Source organism: Podarcis bocagei (assembly GCF_964188305.1).
Source record: "Podarcis bocagei genome assembly, chromosome: 8".
NCBI classification, from domain to species: Eukaryota; Metazoa; Chordata; class Lepidosauria; order Squamata; family Lacertidae; genus Podarcis; species Podarcis bocagei.
The window spans coordinates 2057588-2075160 of NC_138133.1; positions in this window are offsets into that span (position 1 = coordinate 2057588).

Sequence of the window (17573 nt, forward strand, 5' to 3'; positions counted from 1 at the left end):
ACTTGGTTCTAATGGAATCTTTCTCTGGATGGTGGCTATGGAGTCCTACAGCATACCAGTCTTTCAAAATCATGGCTTCACCCACAGGGTCCTAGCAATTATTGATTGTATTGTTGAGGTGCTGAACTTTTTTATTTTAACAACTCTGTTTCCTCATCCCCAGAGCTACAGTTCACAGGAGTTCCTGGGAAAAGGGAATAACCATTAAACCACATCATGGTCTGTATCCAAGTGGTCCAGCCAATTTCATCCAACTGGAGGTATCTACTAAAAGAGGAGGAGGGGTGGGGACTCCCCCCCCCCAATTTCCCATCTTCTCTACAGCCCCCAGCATCCCTCTGAAAATCTGTTTAGGACTCTGGGGACTGCATATGGGAGAGGGAATTGGCAAAAATTGCATCCCACCCCTCTTCCTTTAGCATAAACATCCCATTGGAGCAACAAAGCTAGGAAGACTAATTCTGATTCTGTCCTAAGTCTGGAGTATAGGTATGTCAATGAGAATTTCTACTTTAGACCCCACTGTAGGTTATCTGCGCAGCAAACAAAGGAATACACCAGAGAAAGAAGACAGACTCATTTTGTTTACTCCTCAGATAGAATTCTGATTTCTGACCTTAAAAAATGTCACTATGTTAAGCAGGCCAGAATCATCACTCCCATCCGTGGGTTGTCACTAGGATGGAAGTATCTGCCAATTTCAGTTCTCTCAGTTTCACATCTTTCCTATCTTAAATTTAGTTCTTCACATTTCTGCAGAAATTTGTGATTTGTTTATTTATAAAATCCTTATGAAAGTTCATCAGCATTTTACTTTGAATACCTTAATAAACATTTTGACTAATGTACACACAAAATGCATCTTTGTATGTTACTTTCACTAACACATTGATTTTTATGCATACCTTCCCTTAATATGTGCATTTTTTGTAAATGTTGGGTAGGTGCAATTTTTAAAGGATGTCTTTTGGTTCTCGTATTGTTCCAGAATGCGTAAAGTTGATAGATTTGCCTTTACATTCCTAGTTGTCACTTAGTTGCCTTAGAGCTGAAGCTGAAGCATATTTCAGAGTGAAATATGGAGAAAATTCAAGGGTAGCCAGAAATGTTTCAAAAGGACAGAACACTGTAAACAACTAAAACCTTTGGCAGGATTTGAGTAACGCTTGTAATGTACTAAAAATTAAGGTAAAAATGGTTTATTTAAGAAAAAGAGAGAAAATAAGTGAAGCAGTTGAAAAAGATTGAAAATGGTAACCATGGAAGGGAGATGGGGAGTCAAAGGATTCAGGGGATCCTAAATGATGATGTGGATGTTTAATGTTTGAATTTAAATTTGCAATGTAAAACTCAATAAAACAGATTTATATATAAAAAATAAAAGTTTCAAAAATGACTGGGGTGGCTGGGTCCTCACATACCTAACTGTTATTAGATTTCAACTAAAGCAAAATTCATACTCTTCAGGTAAAATATCTGAGGCCATTCAAGGGAGCCAGAAGAATTCCGACAAGTTGAGTAAAGTTTCTCAGGAGACCTTCCCATCATTATATACTTTTCAAAAAGAAAGTATCGCAAGCAACGGTTAAATTCTGCATTTACGTGCTGAATTTACATGCCATAGGCTTAGCTACCTTGAGACATATGGTGCAAAGTGGGCTATAAATTGCATACATACATACATACATACATAGCCTGATTGGTCCGGATCTAGCTATAGTTTATTGTGATCACATCCCACTGAAAGCAGCATGACTTAAATTCATTCTGACTCAGATTATTCCATTGGTTTCAATAGGACTCGATCCTGACCAACTTAGGCCCTTCCATGAGGTTTGAGGGAGAAGATTTACTGAAGCTGCGATGCAGACACTTTGCAATCAAAAGGAAGCACTGCCAAGAGTTCTAGAAGCGGAGAACTAGGCTACCCATCATGCAATACAATGGAGGCAAGACAAACATACTATTCACGTCTACTGCAAGCATATTTATGACATATTCAACAGTTGTCATGTCAACAGTACAAAACCCCACAGAGCTAAATCATGCTGTCAGTGGGGCAGAGCAGCAAAGCCTATACTAAGTTCTTCCAGTTACTGACGTGAAACTTTTTCATCACTTGTTGAATTTGTGGGGTGGGGCGGGGCCCCCCCTTTTATATCCTTAGATTTTGCTCTTGTGCTGGGGTTTTCTTTCCAAAGGGGGAAAAGCAGAAGCCAAATACAATGGACAATTAAAGAGTCCCGTTAAACAATTGGCATAATTATTTGTTAGATAATTGGCATAGATGTTCTGCCGTAAACACGGCACTGACTCCAGTTTGGCTTGTCCATCAGCAGGAGCAGAGGAACAGGCAGAGGGTGCATTCTGAGGAGTTGGTACATGAAAGATCCTTGCAAATCCTCTGCAAACACAGTCAAAGGCACTTGCATGAACAGATAATAAAAATACTAATTTTGCCCCACATTGGTGAATGAGCTATCACAGATTAGATACCACAGACAGAACATTCATATCACTTCAAGCTTTGAAACAGAGTATGCCCACAGATTCAACTGCAAGTCGCCCAGTACTAGGTGATGTGTATGAACTGACCCAGACATCTACTGAGTTTCATGACTCTGCAAATGTTTTGAGCCAGGTTCAGTTTGCTTTCTGCTCTGACTCTTCATAGCTAATGGACTGCATTGTAAATCTCAAGTTTTGTCCAGATTTAGTTTCACTTGTTTGAAGAGGTCACAGGTCAATTCCTACAGTGTAATGTAGTAGTCCCTCATAGCTAACTCCTTGGACATTACCAGAGAGGTAGGACACAGCTCCTCCCATTCTCAGCCCATGGAGCTGCTCCAGGAGGGCACTGTGCTTGATGGCGTGGGAAGTCCCTGAGAGTTCAAGGAGAACCGAGAAAGTTGCCCTGTCCCAGCCTCTCTCCTAAGGAAGCTCATCAGTCAGGGCAGCCAAGGCAGTTTGTGCCACACCTGGGCCTGAAGCCAGATCTACATGAGTTGAGATTTTGTACCACTACCTTTTTATTTTTTAAATTCCTGCTGTTTTAAGTATTGCCTATTGTTTTAATGGATGTGCACTTTATATTTTTGCATTATTATTCTGTATTATTTCTTATTGTAAGATGATCTGAATGCCATTTTAATAGAAAAGTCATCAGCCAATGTATACTTAACAGGTGGCACTGAAATTCAGTTCAAATTGAGGAGAATGATTATTACAGATTAGATGCCAAAAAAGATGAACAGACAGCAACACAGAAAACACTGGAATACAACAAGCAAACAACAATGCCGTCTGGATTTTGTATAAGGTGCGTGAACAACAATTTCAGATGGAACAGCTAGTGCCATTAAAAAAACAAAAACATTTACAGATGTTTTTATGCTGTGGATGAACTAAACCATTAATATATTTAGTTCCTTTGTTTTTCATTTTGTATCCCACCTTATTTCTAGAATCTCAAGGTAGCTAACAAAGTACACATCAAAAAACCTCTCTAAAAAGCCAGTGAAAACAGGCGATAAAAAGCAGCTGGCTTGTTGAAATTGGGCATGGAACAGCAGCAGTCTAACTAGACGTCTGTTGCTCATCAAGTCAACAGGGAAAAATCCTCCTAACTGGTATTCATAAGCCCTGGCATTATTACATGCTGATCAATGTAAATGTATTTTATTGCTCTCTTTTTATGCTGCTGTTGAAATTGTTTTTAAAAGGAGAGACTTTTCTTTCTAATTATCCTTCCTTTTCTCTCTCTGGCTCCCAAGCTCTATCTCTTTCCCCTCCCGCACCTTCTCTTTATAAAACAGCAACAAAAAAACAATTGGTAGTGGCTGGTGTCACAGGCAGAAACCACCTTAGGTCATGGGCCATGACCCAGTTGTGGCTGACAACACATGGAGGGCTTTTATAGATCTCTTCTTTCATGTCCCTCCCTGACTTTTCTGCCTCCTTTCTTCTCCTTCTACCCTGATATTTACTTTATTGTAATCTATATAGTTGTATATGTTCCAATCTAGCAGTGTGGAAAGAATGGCTCTGTGCATATCCCAAGCTGGCGGGAGGAAAAAATGGCTTCTGTGTGTAGATCAGTCCCCAGCAGGCTGGCCTATATGTACATACAGTGAAAAAAGGATGGAGAACAGCAGATCAGCTGATCAGGAGGAGAAGGGGGGGGCAGCATTATATCCATCCTCTCCCCTGCTTCTTCTTCCTCACCAAGATGATGATGATGGTACCCCACCCATCTGACTGCGTTTCCCCAGCTCCTCTGAGCGGCTTCCAACATATAGAAAAACATAATAAACATTAAACATTAAAAACTTCCCCATCTGAAGGGCTGCCTTCAGATGTCTTCTCAATAATATTATTGGCTCAAGATTTCTGTTTCTTGACTACATGCCTGGAGCCTGGGCTTATTTATACTGTGCCTTATATACACCAGCTTGTTTGCTTTCTATCTCATTTTTCCCAAGGGGTTTGTGGCAGGTAAAACAAAATATGCACAATAAAAACAAAACACTCAGTTATCATATGTTTTAAGCTTAACATCTAGAAAGAAATTGTTTTTTTTGAAATGAAGACATTTTCCATAGTGTTTCATGAATATATTTCCCGTTTGTTTATTTATTTATTGTAGGTGCCAAATGTATAATACGGGGGAGATGCAGGGTCCCAAGTGTACATTTGGTGCTGCCATGAATCAGCAAAGCTCCCTTAAAATATATACCTGTATACGCTAAAATTTTGACACATTTACACCAGCGATAGGGGATGGGGAGATGATTTCAAAGCATGCTGCCCCAAATGACAAGTTCCTCTGAACTCTTCTGGGTTAGATGCTGGGAAACCTAAATTTTCAAGTTCTGTCTTCAACTGTCCAACAAACAGGCAACATCTGCAGCTGCTTCCAGACTATACACAGACATGTCTGCTGTGAATTATTTAACACAAAGTGCCGTGACCTCTGTTAACAAAGGGAGATGCTTCAAGACCTGTGGGCAAGCGCCCTGGGAAGCAGCAGGATCCAAGTCAAGCTTATTGAAGATGTGCTAGAATTTATTATACAAGGTGATGGAAAATTGCTGTTAAAGACAATCCAGAGGATGCATTCCAACACAGCACTCGGTCAGTCAGGACAGTAAGAAGCCAGTCATAAATTGCTTTTAGTCTTGTGATCTCTCTCTCTTTCTCTCTCTCTTATACACACATACCAGGAGGAAATATATATATATATATATATTTGCTGTGAAACGGCACTTTGGAAAAAATAAAATGATGTAGCAAATTTTTCCTCTGTCTCTACTGGCAAAAGAAAGAACTGAATTTGGGGGTTGGGGGTTGGAACAATACAAAAACGTGCACTTCAAGGCTTTAAATGTGAAACTTCCTAATCCCCTGAAGTCCACACTAGACTTCTAGCCTCCATGGAAACACCAAAGCATTCATCCAAGTGATTGGCCTCCAATGAATTTTAGATAAGAGAGAATGGAAGGGAATTGATGTGATTTTAATGCAGAAGAAAGCGCTGGAAGGGAGGTCCACTTGGTTCATATTTGAATAAAGCAAACATGGCAGACAAAAGGCTGACAGCAGTAAATGACATTGTCAGGACAAAAATTATCAGCCAGTTTACAATCTGTTTGCTTATGTTGAGCAAACACCATGTGGGTGGCATCCCTTTGGCTCCGTGAATGGCAGAAATACTTGCAGGCTCCAGAGAAAGGCAGATATCTCTCCCGCTACAGTCCTGCCACTATTAGATAGCCATTTGACAGCCCACACTGAAAAGGGAAATTCAGGTCTGGGCTCTTTTTCATTTAAAGTTGATGGATTTTTTTTTTTAAAGACAAGCAGCATAAAGCAGGAAAACATACTTGCCTGTTAAATATCATTTTAATAAACCACTAGGCACAATCCATTTCAAAGGTCGCTTATGCAAGCCCCAGTGAAATGAATGGTGAGCTAGGGCTGCATAGAGGATAAAGTAGATCAGAGAGATGTGGGCTTGGGATCCTGCTCAGCCATAAAGCTCACTTAGGAGGGGTGTGTGTGTGTGTGTGTGTGTGTGTGTGTGTGTGTTAGTGTGTTAGAGAGAGAGAGAGAGAGAGAGAGAGAGAGAGAGAGAGAGAGAGAGAGAGGGAGAGTACAATGGAATAACTCCAGATACGCTGCCTTGAGCAACTTGGAGAATGGGTGGGATGCAAAGTTGGTAAATAAAATATATGGGGCTTGTGCAATAGACTGTCCAACTGGACTGTAACTTTTCTTACCAGATCAGATGGCTTACTAAAATTGCATGGCATTACTATAAAAGCTTTCACCCATATAATTCTGCCTAGATCCAGCAAAAGAGATCTGTCCACAGAAGCAGCCTTCTGCCTTTGGAAGCCACCTTTGGCACACATAAGAGACATGGATGGACATTCTCAACATCATTGTAATGCTTACCCTTGAACTGGCTGAATGCATCTTTTGTTGTGAATTAGAATGTGAATTGGGATATCAGTAGCTGGGGGCTACCAGCTGTTACACACCTATGACTGCCGCTGGATCTTGACCATCATTTTTATTTCTTACAGGAAGCCATATCATTCACCCCTTTTTCTCTTTTATTTTCCTGTTGTGTCTGCTCTCCCAAAAGTGTCTGCCAGAAAAGCTTCTGATCTTGTGTGAAAGCATGTTTTCCGTAAACGTCAAATTGATGGTTTAGTCATCCCAGGTGTGTGGTCTTTAATTAATCCACCATTATAGCTTGGGGGCATAACAACAACAACAACAATACTACTACTTCAATGCCTTTATAAAGCATGCCTGAAGGATTCAAAGTAGTTCAGATTGACATTGTTTCAGTAATCCTTACAGTAGTCCAAAATAGACAGTCTGATGCTATTGTTGCAGATGCGAAAGCTGGGGAAATAGTTGCTTATTTGAGGCCATCTAGTCCTAGTGAGTTTGTGGCTGCAGCAAAATTTGAAGCAGGGACTTCCAAGCTCATGGGTCACACTAACAACATAGGATGGATCCAGGACTGACTAACCAAATATCTCTGGAAGTTCGCAGATCAAGCTTCAAGGCACTGGGCTCCCCTGTCGCTTATCCTTAAACATCCGGTATTCAGAGGCATATTGTCCTTGTAGCTGCAGGTTCCATTAAACTATCATATCTAATAGCAACATGGGCAGATTTCACCACCATGTATGTGTCTAAAAAGTCTTCCAAGCTAATAGCAATTTTCTCACCCTGTGACAGGGAATTCCATACTGACTAGTCATGTGCTGTGTACTTCCTATTGTCCATCCAGCTGACCAGCTTCATTTGGTGACCCCCAGCTTGTGATCTCTCTGCTCTGCCCCACACTGTTTGTACAATTGTGAAACAAATGTCTGACCACTACATCACACTACCTCTCGTGGATGCACATCACGGAAACTATTTCACTTGTTGCTAAAATAAGGCTGGAAATATTCTTTTAGAGCGAATGTGTGAATACAGGTCAGTGTTCAAAACAGTGTAGAGCCTGAAAATAAACACTTGAATTCCATTCTGTGCATTTCACATCAATGCGAGGCAACAGATGCCAATTTATATGGTATCTAGCTCTTTTGGAGTATTCCCACCTACGAAGAAGAAGAAGAAGAAGAAGAAGAAGAAGAAGAAGAAGAAGAAGAAGAAGAAGAAGAGCTGAAGGCAATTTGAAAGAGGGATCGCTGCTCATAGTGTGTTTAATTAGACCATTTTCACAAACAGGTTTTGTGGGTTTACTTATTGTTTCAAAAACACATGAAACCTATCTGACTGCAGATAATAATGGAACAAAAGAAATGCAAACAAAAGAACCACAGTGTATGCACTACACCATGGCAAGTAAATCCCTTTTCTCAGGCCACATTTAACTCCCCTAAAAATTGTTCTTTGTCTCCAGCCTTGCTCTCCTAACCCTTCATCTAAGGAAATTTTCAGCCTTTGTTGAATATGCATGTTAGCATATGTTGATCTTCTTTTAGGTTGCATGAAAGATAAAATCCTGCCTATAGATTTCCTTTTCTTCTGAGGCATTATTGTAAAATTAGCTGTTGTATCTGCAGGCCATTTCAATTGTGGATCGAAGTGCGTTTCTTTCATGTAGATTATAAAAGTGGGTGGAGGAAAAAAAGAATTTGTTCAGTAGCACTTGACTTGTTTGATCATAAGAAAAATAACAATGACAGGTGAGAATGGCCTGTATGTTGCAGATAACGAGAGCATAATAAAAATACAAGAATACAGCAATTGCTTTTCAGGCACCCAAGCACCAAAACCCATTCACTTGTATGGAAATTTTACCCAATTATTGCAAACCGGATGACACTCACCGTGTTGTGTTATTCTTTGCATTTTAATCTAAATTGCTGCTTCTTTTCCCTTCGATACAGCGATCGGTCATAAAGAGTTGACCACCATTAAAACTGTTTGATTTGGAGTCCTGTAGTGTTTGACTAAGAGGGTAAATGCAAATTTGATGAAAGAATAAGGATAAATTTACATATCAGCTCCAGCTCACATGGAGAGAGTAAACATTCTGTTTATCTCGAGTGTCACTTTATGATTTCAGCAGAATATAAAACTGACCTTGGCCCAGTCACTGCAAGAGACTTGAATGAAATATATTGTTGTCTAAATACAATTTACTCAAGTAGAACTTGTCAGTAAACCCTGGGTAAGTCAGCAAACAGAGTTAGACAGCAGGGGCACTGGGACAAAATGGTTGTGATAAACTCCAAAATGAAATTCTTGTATGCGTTATCATGAAAAGAAAGAGCTTACCTCCGAAACAGTTTCTTTAATCAGGAGGCCAATGTAAGATAGTGACATCTGATTTTACTGTTATACTTTTCAAATCTCTTGATAATTAGAAAATAGCATAATCCAGCCCAAGCTAAGCACATTCAAGTCCTGTTGATCTGCAGGCGAGAGATACAAACATTGGAGTTAACGGGACATAAAACACTTAACAGGGACAGAACCAAACCTAAACTTAAACCTAAACCTAAACAATGCAAAGCACTGTTTGTAGCCTATTTGTTTTAATTAATTTAGCACTGTATAAAGCTATTGAACACAAAGTACAATTTTGACAATATTTTTTAATTATATTATAACTGTTGGCTTGATATTCTTCAGTTGGGTGGATAATAGTGTCATATAGTTTTGTTACTAGATGGTGCTGGACTTTTAGATGGAGTTGGGTGGAGTTGGGAGTTTCCAATATCTGCTCTATTCTGGATTGAATAAGATAAAAAAAGTTCTCGTCTAGCTTTCTGAGTGAGATGCCCCCTAATCCTCCTTGCAACAGTGTTAATGTTTGTGATGCCAACTCTCATTACTGAGAATAAAATATATAGAACGCTTTGAATTGTTAAAATGTGCTGCATTTTATTTAGTTGTTTTATTCCAACATTTCTATACCAGCTATGTGTAAAAATAGTCAAGGTGGCAAACAATCTACAAAAATTACAGTATATCTCAAATTATCAACTAAAAATTACAGCTGAACGACATAAAAATTCAGATTGATACAAAAAAGTAGAAATGCCTAAAAAGGCTTGCTGAAAAAAGTTGTGTCCTGCAAGCCAATTAAGTGCCTTTACAGCCCATTTATTTCAATGGGAGGAGAGTGACAGTTGCCCCTGTCTGGCTCGAGAGGTGCATGGAAGTGAGCTTCTGAATGCATTTCCCTAGCTGAGCAAGGAATCGCACACCAAACGAATGCTGTGTGCAATTTGCAGCACATACCCTTTGAGAACCACTGTTGTAAGCTCTTCATCATAACTGCCAGAATAAAATGGAGCTTGTTTCTGCTCTCCTGATGCTTACTTACTTGGAAATAAGTATCATTTTCTTGTAGAGAAGGATAATATATTAAAATGAGCATCTGTAAGCATGTACATGACTGGCCAGCCACACCTTGACTATAAAATGTTTTCTTAAAAAAACAAAAACACCCTACAGGGAGGGAAGCATGCTAATGCCAGGTGTATTTCCCATTGCCCTCCATCATTATTCACTACCACTAGTCTTATGCAGCGTATGGGTAAATACAGTGGTACCTCGGGTTACATATGCTTCAGGTTACATACGCTTCAGGTTACAGACTCCACTAACCCAGAAATATTACCTTGGGTTAAGAACTTTGCTTCAGGATGAGAACAGAAATTGTGCAGCGGCGGCAAGGCCCCATTAGCTAAAGTGGTGCTTCAGGTTAAGAACAGTTTCAGGTTAAGAACAGACCTCCGGAACGAATTAAGTATGTAACCAGAGGTACTGCTGTATTAGTAAGCAGTGTAATGGTAACTAGTTGATCACTTCAAAATCTTAAACATATTTTCTTGGTCTTAAATCCCATTGATTACAATTGTATTTACTTCCAAGAGAAGTCCAGCTTCAGGCCATGAGTAGCCCTCTCTGTGGCAGGGCATATGGGAAAAGAGGCTTCCCATGACACCATGGCCCTAGAAGGCATTCAAGAACAATCCAAATACATTAATTGGAGGGAAGAAACGAAACTTTAATCTGTGGAGCTGTCTTAATTAATCAAGAGGATGGATCCTGCTATACCCTTAATACTTCCACAGATTTATGTCCTATAGGGCCGGCAGTGACATTGGTCATTTGCTGGGGCCTCAAGAGAGACCATTGTCCCAGCAATCTTGCCATTCTCACTTGGTCCAAATTTCCCAAGTAGCAGGTGATGCATAAGAGATTTCATACCTCATTTCTCCACAAGTGCTCAGACCAGTGAATGTAGCTGGTTAATTCAGTAGCAAGTGTAAGTGACCAGCTGTCTTAGCATTTATTTTGAATGCTATTACTTTAACCACTGCAGATTTCATTGGAGATAAAAATGGAGACCTCTCTGGATTAATTGCAGACTATTGGAAATTTCTGAAGTATGGTTAAAAACATGGTGATAAGTTGAATATACACATGGACATCTGAAACTGCCTCATACCAAATGAGACTACTGCATAGACTCTCTGTGACTCTCCAGAGTTTCCAACAAAGCATTTTGGCAACCCAGCCTGCAGATGCTGGAGATTGAACTGGGAAGCACGGGAGGGGAGAGTGCTTGTGTGCTGCAATGTCGCTTGCTGGTCTCCCACGGGCAACTGTTCCGCTCCTGTGAGAACATGATGCTGGACTAGAGTGGCCCCCACTGTCCTGACCCCGCAGGCTCTTTTTAGGTGCAATACCTGTACAGAGCCACAGCCCATCCATGTAGACTATGGCCTGTTTTCATCACCCTTTGAACAAATTGATGGCCAAAATTTGAAGGGGGCCACTAAGGTTGTCTTGCCTGAACCTTCTTCCAAATCTTGGACTCAGTACTCTTGATCTCCTCTCATTAGATTGTTCCATCAAAATGGAAACACACACTTCCCCCCCAAACCTACTGACCCCCTTTTTCTTCCTCAGCATGATTTTGTACATGCTAAGTTGAAGCAGCAAATCAATCATGCACTCTGCCATGAGCCTGACTGCACCACTTGACCTTCAGAGTCGTGATTTGAAATTATTACCTAAGCAAAGCTTTCTCAAGCCAGGCTAGATGTCTGAACTGCCTTACCTAAAGCTACTTTACTAGTCCATGACAGGAAATCAACAGCCACACGTGTGCTGAACCCCAAAAGGCTGAGGACAGAGTGGCAATCTGCAGCACAATATTCCTCATATCAAGAATGAAATCCAGGAGCAAACATGTTACTCTTTGATCAGCATGACTAGGAGTGGTGGGAGAGAATGACTGTTTTGCCCCAGATCTGCACCTACAAGGCGGTAGAATTCTCCTTACTATTTGACAGGATGACACTCTCAATCCCATTTCATACTGAGGCAGATAAAAGGATAGAAATAATTCCTGAATTGTACCTCTTTAAAGTTGTATATGCGGGTGGCGGTGTGGTCTAAACCTCAGTGCCTAGGGCTTGCTGATGAGAAGGTCGGCAGTTCGAATCCCTGCGACGAGGTGAGCTCCCATTGTTCAGTCCCAGCTCCTGCCCAACTAGCAGTTCGAAAACACGTCAAAGTGCAAGTAGATAAATAGGTCAGCATGACTAGGAGTGGTGGGAGAGAATGACTGCTCTGGCAGGAAGGTAAATGGCATTTCCGTGCGCTGCTCTGGTTCGCCAGAAGCGGCTTAGTCATGCTGGCCACATGACCCGGAAGCTGTACGCCGGCTCCCTCGGCCTATAGAGCGAGATGAGCGCCACAGCCCCAGAGTCGGTCACGACTGGACCTAACAGTCAGGGGTACCTTTACCTTTAAAGTTGTGTGAGAGAAGTGGTGTCTACACCACAATACAGCTAATTTCAGGTTGCAGGGAAATATTTAGATTTTGGGTAAAGGCTTCCGGAGGGGAAAATCAGCATACAAGGAAAAAAGTTACTTCTATGTGTAGAAGTTTCTGGTTTTTTTAATGATAGGGAGAGGTTCCAGCCATGTGCTTTCCAGAGCACTACAGTCCCCCAATAACAATTTTACCATTTCTTCTGCTATTTGTTGGCAGTAGACTCAGGTGAGCTGAAAGAAAGTGCTTCTTCATAGAACACCTAATTGGCTGGCACAAATATGGTGACCACCAATGGCCTACATACATAGCAGAAGAAGAGGTTGAAATAATTTGTTCCAGTTTGAACTGCAGATGAGTGGTGCCATTTATTTACTTATTTTAGAAAAATTGTTATTTATGATTAAACTCCCCATGAAATAGAAGATTAACACAGCAGGCCATGGGCTAAGCTAGGACCTTTAAACTTGATATACTCCTTTGCAATTTGTGCAGGGAAGTTTATTTTCATGTGATAGTTGTTTTTCAATGAGGGTCCACGCAAAAACTATATTGCCCAGATGGAGTCTCTAGCGATATAGTCCATTCTATTGCCTCATTCTGCAGTATGTGTAGACAAGGCATCAGTTATTGATTTGGGCAAATTCAAATTCAGGAAGGACAACCATGGGCTTCCACTGCCCCCCCCCCCGCAGTATGAATGGGACCTGTCCTGGGTTCCTCCAAATCCTCAGCTTGAGAAAGGTCACACCTTCTCTTGTCTGGAGTGTTACAAGCTAGAAGCTTGTTGCTCCATCTCACATTTGCTAACCTCCCCTCCCTCCAGCCGCTCCAAGGGAGGCCTGCATAAAGCACATGCTTGGTTGGTTTGCATATGCTCACATTTCAGGGAATCTTGGCTTCATGAGTCCCTGTGACTGGCTCTTCACAGTTGTGATGGTGGGGTTATTGCCACAGGCTGCAGCTTTTCCTCATCAGGGTTAGCACTGCTGCCATCTCATCCCAGCAGCATCCTGAGAGCCAGTGTGGCGTTGGACTTGGATCTGGGAGACCAAGGTTCAAATCCCACTCAGCCTCAAAGCTTAGTGGGTGATCTTGGGCCAGTCCCTGCCCCTCAGCCTAACCTGCCTCACAGGGTTGTTGTGGGAATTAAAGGAGAGGGAGAAGCTTGTAGGCCCCCTTCAGCTCCTTAGAGGAAAAGGTGGGGTAGAAATGCAATAAATACAATAAGTAAAATCTTGTCAGACTTCTGCTTTGCCACAGAGCACAACATATGCTTCAGTTGAGATTCCTGCATTGCAGGGGGTGGACTAGATGACCCTTGGGGTCCCTTCTTGTTAAGTTGTGGGTGAACATATCAGACGACACAGCGATTCTTCAAACAGCTCTTCTTTATTCTGAGGCCAGAACTGAACTGAGCTGAAGGGCTCAGTCAGCCTGCTTAGATAGAGCTCCAGTACCTTGTTACTGTAACAAATTTCTAAAACTATCCAATCACTGAACGTCACTTTCGATCCTTCATTTGCATAACTATCTACAGTATCCCCCTGCTGGCCCAGGGTGAGAACTTCAGTACATAACACTTCCAATTCTACAATCTATCCAAAGTTTTACCATGTACTCAACAGCACTTGGAATGGCCTCATTATCAAGATGGATTGGACACAAAGAGTTGCAATATAAGTGCATTTTTAAATGCAGAAAAGAGCATTATTGAGCAAGATTTTGATATAGCTGCTTGACCAATAATGCTAGCAAGATGAACATCTGTGTTTCTTTCCATTTGGAGGCCCTTCCTCTATCCCCATGGTGCTCTCCCTTGCAGCTGTGGCATGTGTGTGAATGCAGCAACCATGTCAATGAAGGCAATCATGTGGATCTTTCCTACTCAATCACCACCCTGCAAGATCACAGGGTAGTGACCAGGTGGGAAAGACCTAGGCATCTGCAGGAGTCCCAGACATACCAAAGCTGTATCTGAAAGCGCCATGGGGAAGCAGCTCTCTGAAAGAGGCAGCTATGTGCAAAGTGGGCACTGAGGGGGACGGCTTGAACAGTGTGTGGTGTCCCTCCAATGGTGTTTCTTACTCCTAGAAAATTATATTATAAAGGTTGTTTGTTGTGAAGAAAAGCCTGAGAGCACCTTGGGGAATGGAAATCAGAAGGACATATGAAAATTGTCTAGGATTTTGCTTAACAGAAAGAACAAGTACAGAAGTGGCCAAAGGAAGCAGTTACAGTGTACATTATTATTATTATTATTAATAACAACAACAATAATAATCATTAGAGGGTAGGGTAGACGATGGAAACCACACAAAACTTGAGAGGTGCCCCTGTTGTCTTCTGATCAGTTCCAGGCTGCTGTGTTGCAGCACTTTCATCCTGCTGCTACAATCCCAAATCTCTGTTTCACAGTATGTCTCTCCTTGCCCTATGCCTGCTGTTACCCACCTTTGGGAAATCAACACATCCAGTATCTTATTACACATGCTTAATCATAGAATCATAGAGTTGGAATAGACCACAAGGGCCATCAAGTCCAACCCCCTGCCAAGCAGGAAACACCATCAGAGCACTCCTGACATATGGTTGTCAAGCCTCTGCTTAAAGACCTCCAAAGTAGGAGACTCCACCACACTTCTTGGCAGCAAATTCCACTGTCGAACAGCTCTTACTGTCAGGAAGTTCTTCCTAATGTTTAGGTGGAATCTTCTTTCTTGTAGTTTGGATCCATTGCTCCGTGTCCGCTTCTCTGGAGCAGCAGAAAACATGCACTGACCTGTGTACCTTTAAAGTGTTGTGGAGCATCCTGTTGACATCAAAAGGAGTTCACATGCCTCCCTCATCTTGAACTGCTGCACCTGAATTATTTGAATCCCCCTTTTCATTCTGGCTCACTTCTAGTAATGAAGTTGGCCTGGGGGGAAGCAACTTATGCACACTCTTACAAATCCCAATGAGCTCAGCTGGGCTTCCTTTCAGGAAAGAGGGCATCGGATGGCCACCTGAATCCATGTGGAGCAAGGGGATGGAAGGAGGAGGCAGGTTTCACTCCTTTTGATGTCAAAAATAGTTACCTTACCACTCTTGGTGAGTTAGCAGGCCAGTATGTGTTCAATAAACATGTCCATGTTTAGTCTGGCCCTTAAATTCTGTCAATAGGTTAGGATTGTGAGGATTTTCAAACACTGTATATGTTTTTCTTTATTGCTGGTGTTTGGTTTTTAGAGTTTGTAATTTATGTTTCTTGACAACCTGTTGGGCAAAAAATACTTGCAAGGCTGCAATCCTATACATCCTTACCCAGGAGTATGAACACACCCTATGAAATGTATTGGAACTTCCTCCTGAGCTCTAAAAGTACAAATAAGATGCATGTGATAAAATGCACACACACATTTTGATAGCTGAGGTGTGGTCTGTTTCATAACTTGTCTGTGTATACCACTGTATGAATGGTTTGGAAGTGCAGTTCACAGAATTTCATTCACTTGGGATGGACATTCTTGAAAGCAAAATAAATTTTTTTGGAGGGAGGGGCGTTTTCATCTCATTAATAATGAGACATGAAAGACAGCCTGATGCAGGTCAACATAATGTGGCTATTGCAAATAAATAAGGTTGTGGGAGTGAGAATCATTTAAGCTAAATTTTTGAAACAAGAAAAAACTTATCTATGTCAAGTCAAGTCAAGTCAAGTCAAGTTGTTTTATTACGGTCAATGACCAGTATCAAGGCAAAAACACCAATTACAAATGATTTATTTTATTTTGGGATCTCATGTTAGAAACAATAGGAAAATGTTCAATACATTTCCCGCCAATTGGTAGAAGCTTTTTGAATTATTATTTTTAGCATACAGAGATATCACAGGAAGTAATAGTTTCTCTCTATGCTATAAAGTAATATCGGTCCTGGAAACACGCCACTGTGCCTCAGCTCTCTCCTTAAACTCAGAACCTTACTCTCCAAAAATGACATATTCTGTTCTGAAACTGGAGCTGAAATGTGTATGTCTGAATATTTGAAACTTGGCAATGAATGAGCACTTTAGACACTGGCTTTCTTGATTCTTTTGACTTTTTACTATGTCAGAGAGGAAATCTCATCATCTGTTAGCTGTCATATGCAAAACACCATTGTTTCTTAGCTCCTAAATACTGATTGACATGGAATGCTATTGCCTGTCAGCTACTACCTACTGCCAAATATTTGGCAAGTGTTCAGAGACTACGCAGTGAATATTGGAACATATGAAACTGCATTATATCACGTCAGACTATTGAGGCTGCTCCAGCTATCAGTGGCTCTTCTGCAGAGACTCTTTCCCAGCACCTGCTCACGGAGCTGTCCATTGCAGGTGCCAAGGACTGAAACCGGGACTTTCTGCACACGAACCATGTGCTCTGCCATGGCTGCCAATATTTGCCAGAATAATTCACGGGGGGGGGATTTGGGGGGAGCAAATTTATTTCTGTCTCATTTCACACTACATTTTCCTCCTTCCAGCACATGTTTACTGTCCACCCTGTGTGCTTTCATTGTGTTCCTCACGTCCAGTTTAATGTGGGTGAATTCAAACATGCATAGTTACAATGTTGTCCAATGATTCAGAGATCTGAAACAGAGCAAGCGCAGGATGGGATGGGATCTTGGAGGGCATCTCGTAACCAACCCAACTCCCTAGAGGAGTTGCAATGAAGGATGCAACCACAGCATCCCTGGCAGATGGCTGCCCAGCCTGTTCTTCAGTAACTCCAGTCAAGGAGAGCCCACCACTTTCTGCAGTAGGCTGGAGATGAGCTCTGCACTCCATAGTTGCCTTTGTCTGGACTTACCGTAATCGCCCAGGGGTCCTTTACCTTTTTACCCTCCAAGGAGCACACTTCTCTCCTCTCCATTTTTATCCTCACAACAACCTTGTGAGGTAGCTGAGGATAAGAGATAGTGACCGGCCCAAGGTCACCCCATGGGTTTCATGGCCGAGTAGGGATTTGAACAGTTGTCTGCCCAGTCCTAGTCCAACACTCTAACTCCTGGCCCACACTGATGACATAGATACATGTGTGAATCAACCCTTGGAGACATTATACTATACTGTACTACCGCCTTCAACAAAGCTCTGCAGATTTAGATGTGTTTTAAGAGTGCACTTTCTTCAGCTGCTTCACAAAATTTGACATTTCTTACATACCAGACTTTAAAGGAATTATAATGGTTTTGTAGGCTTGCTGTGGCT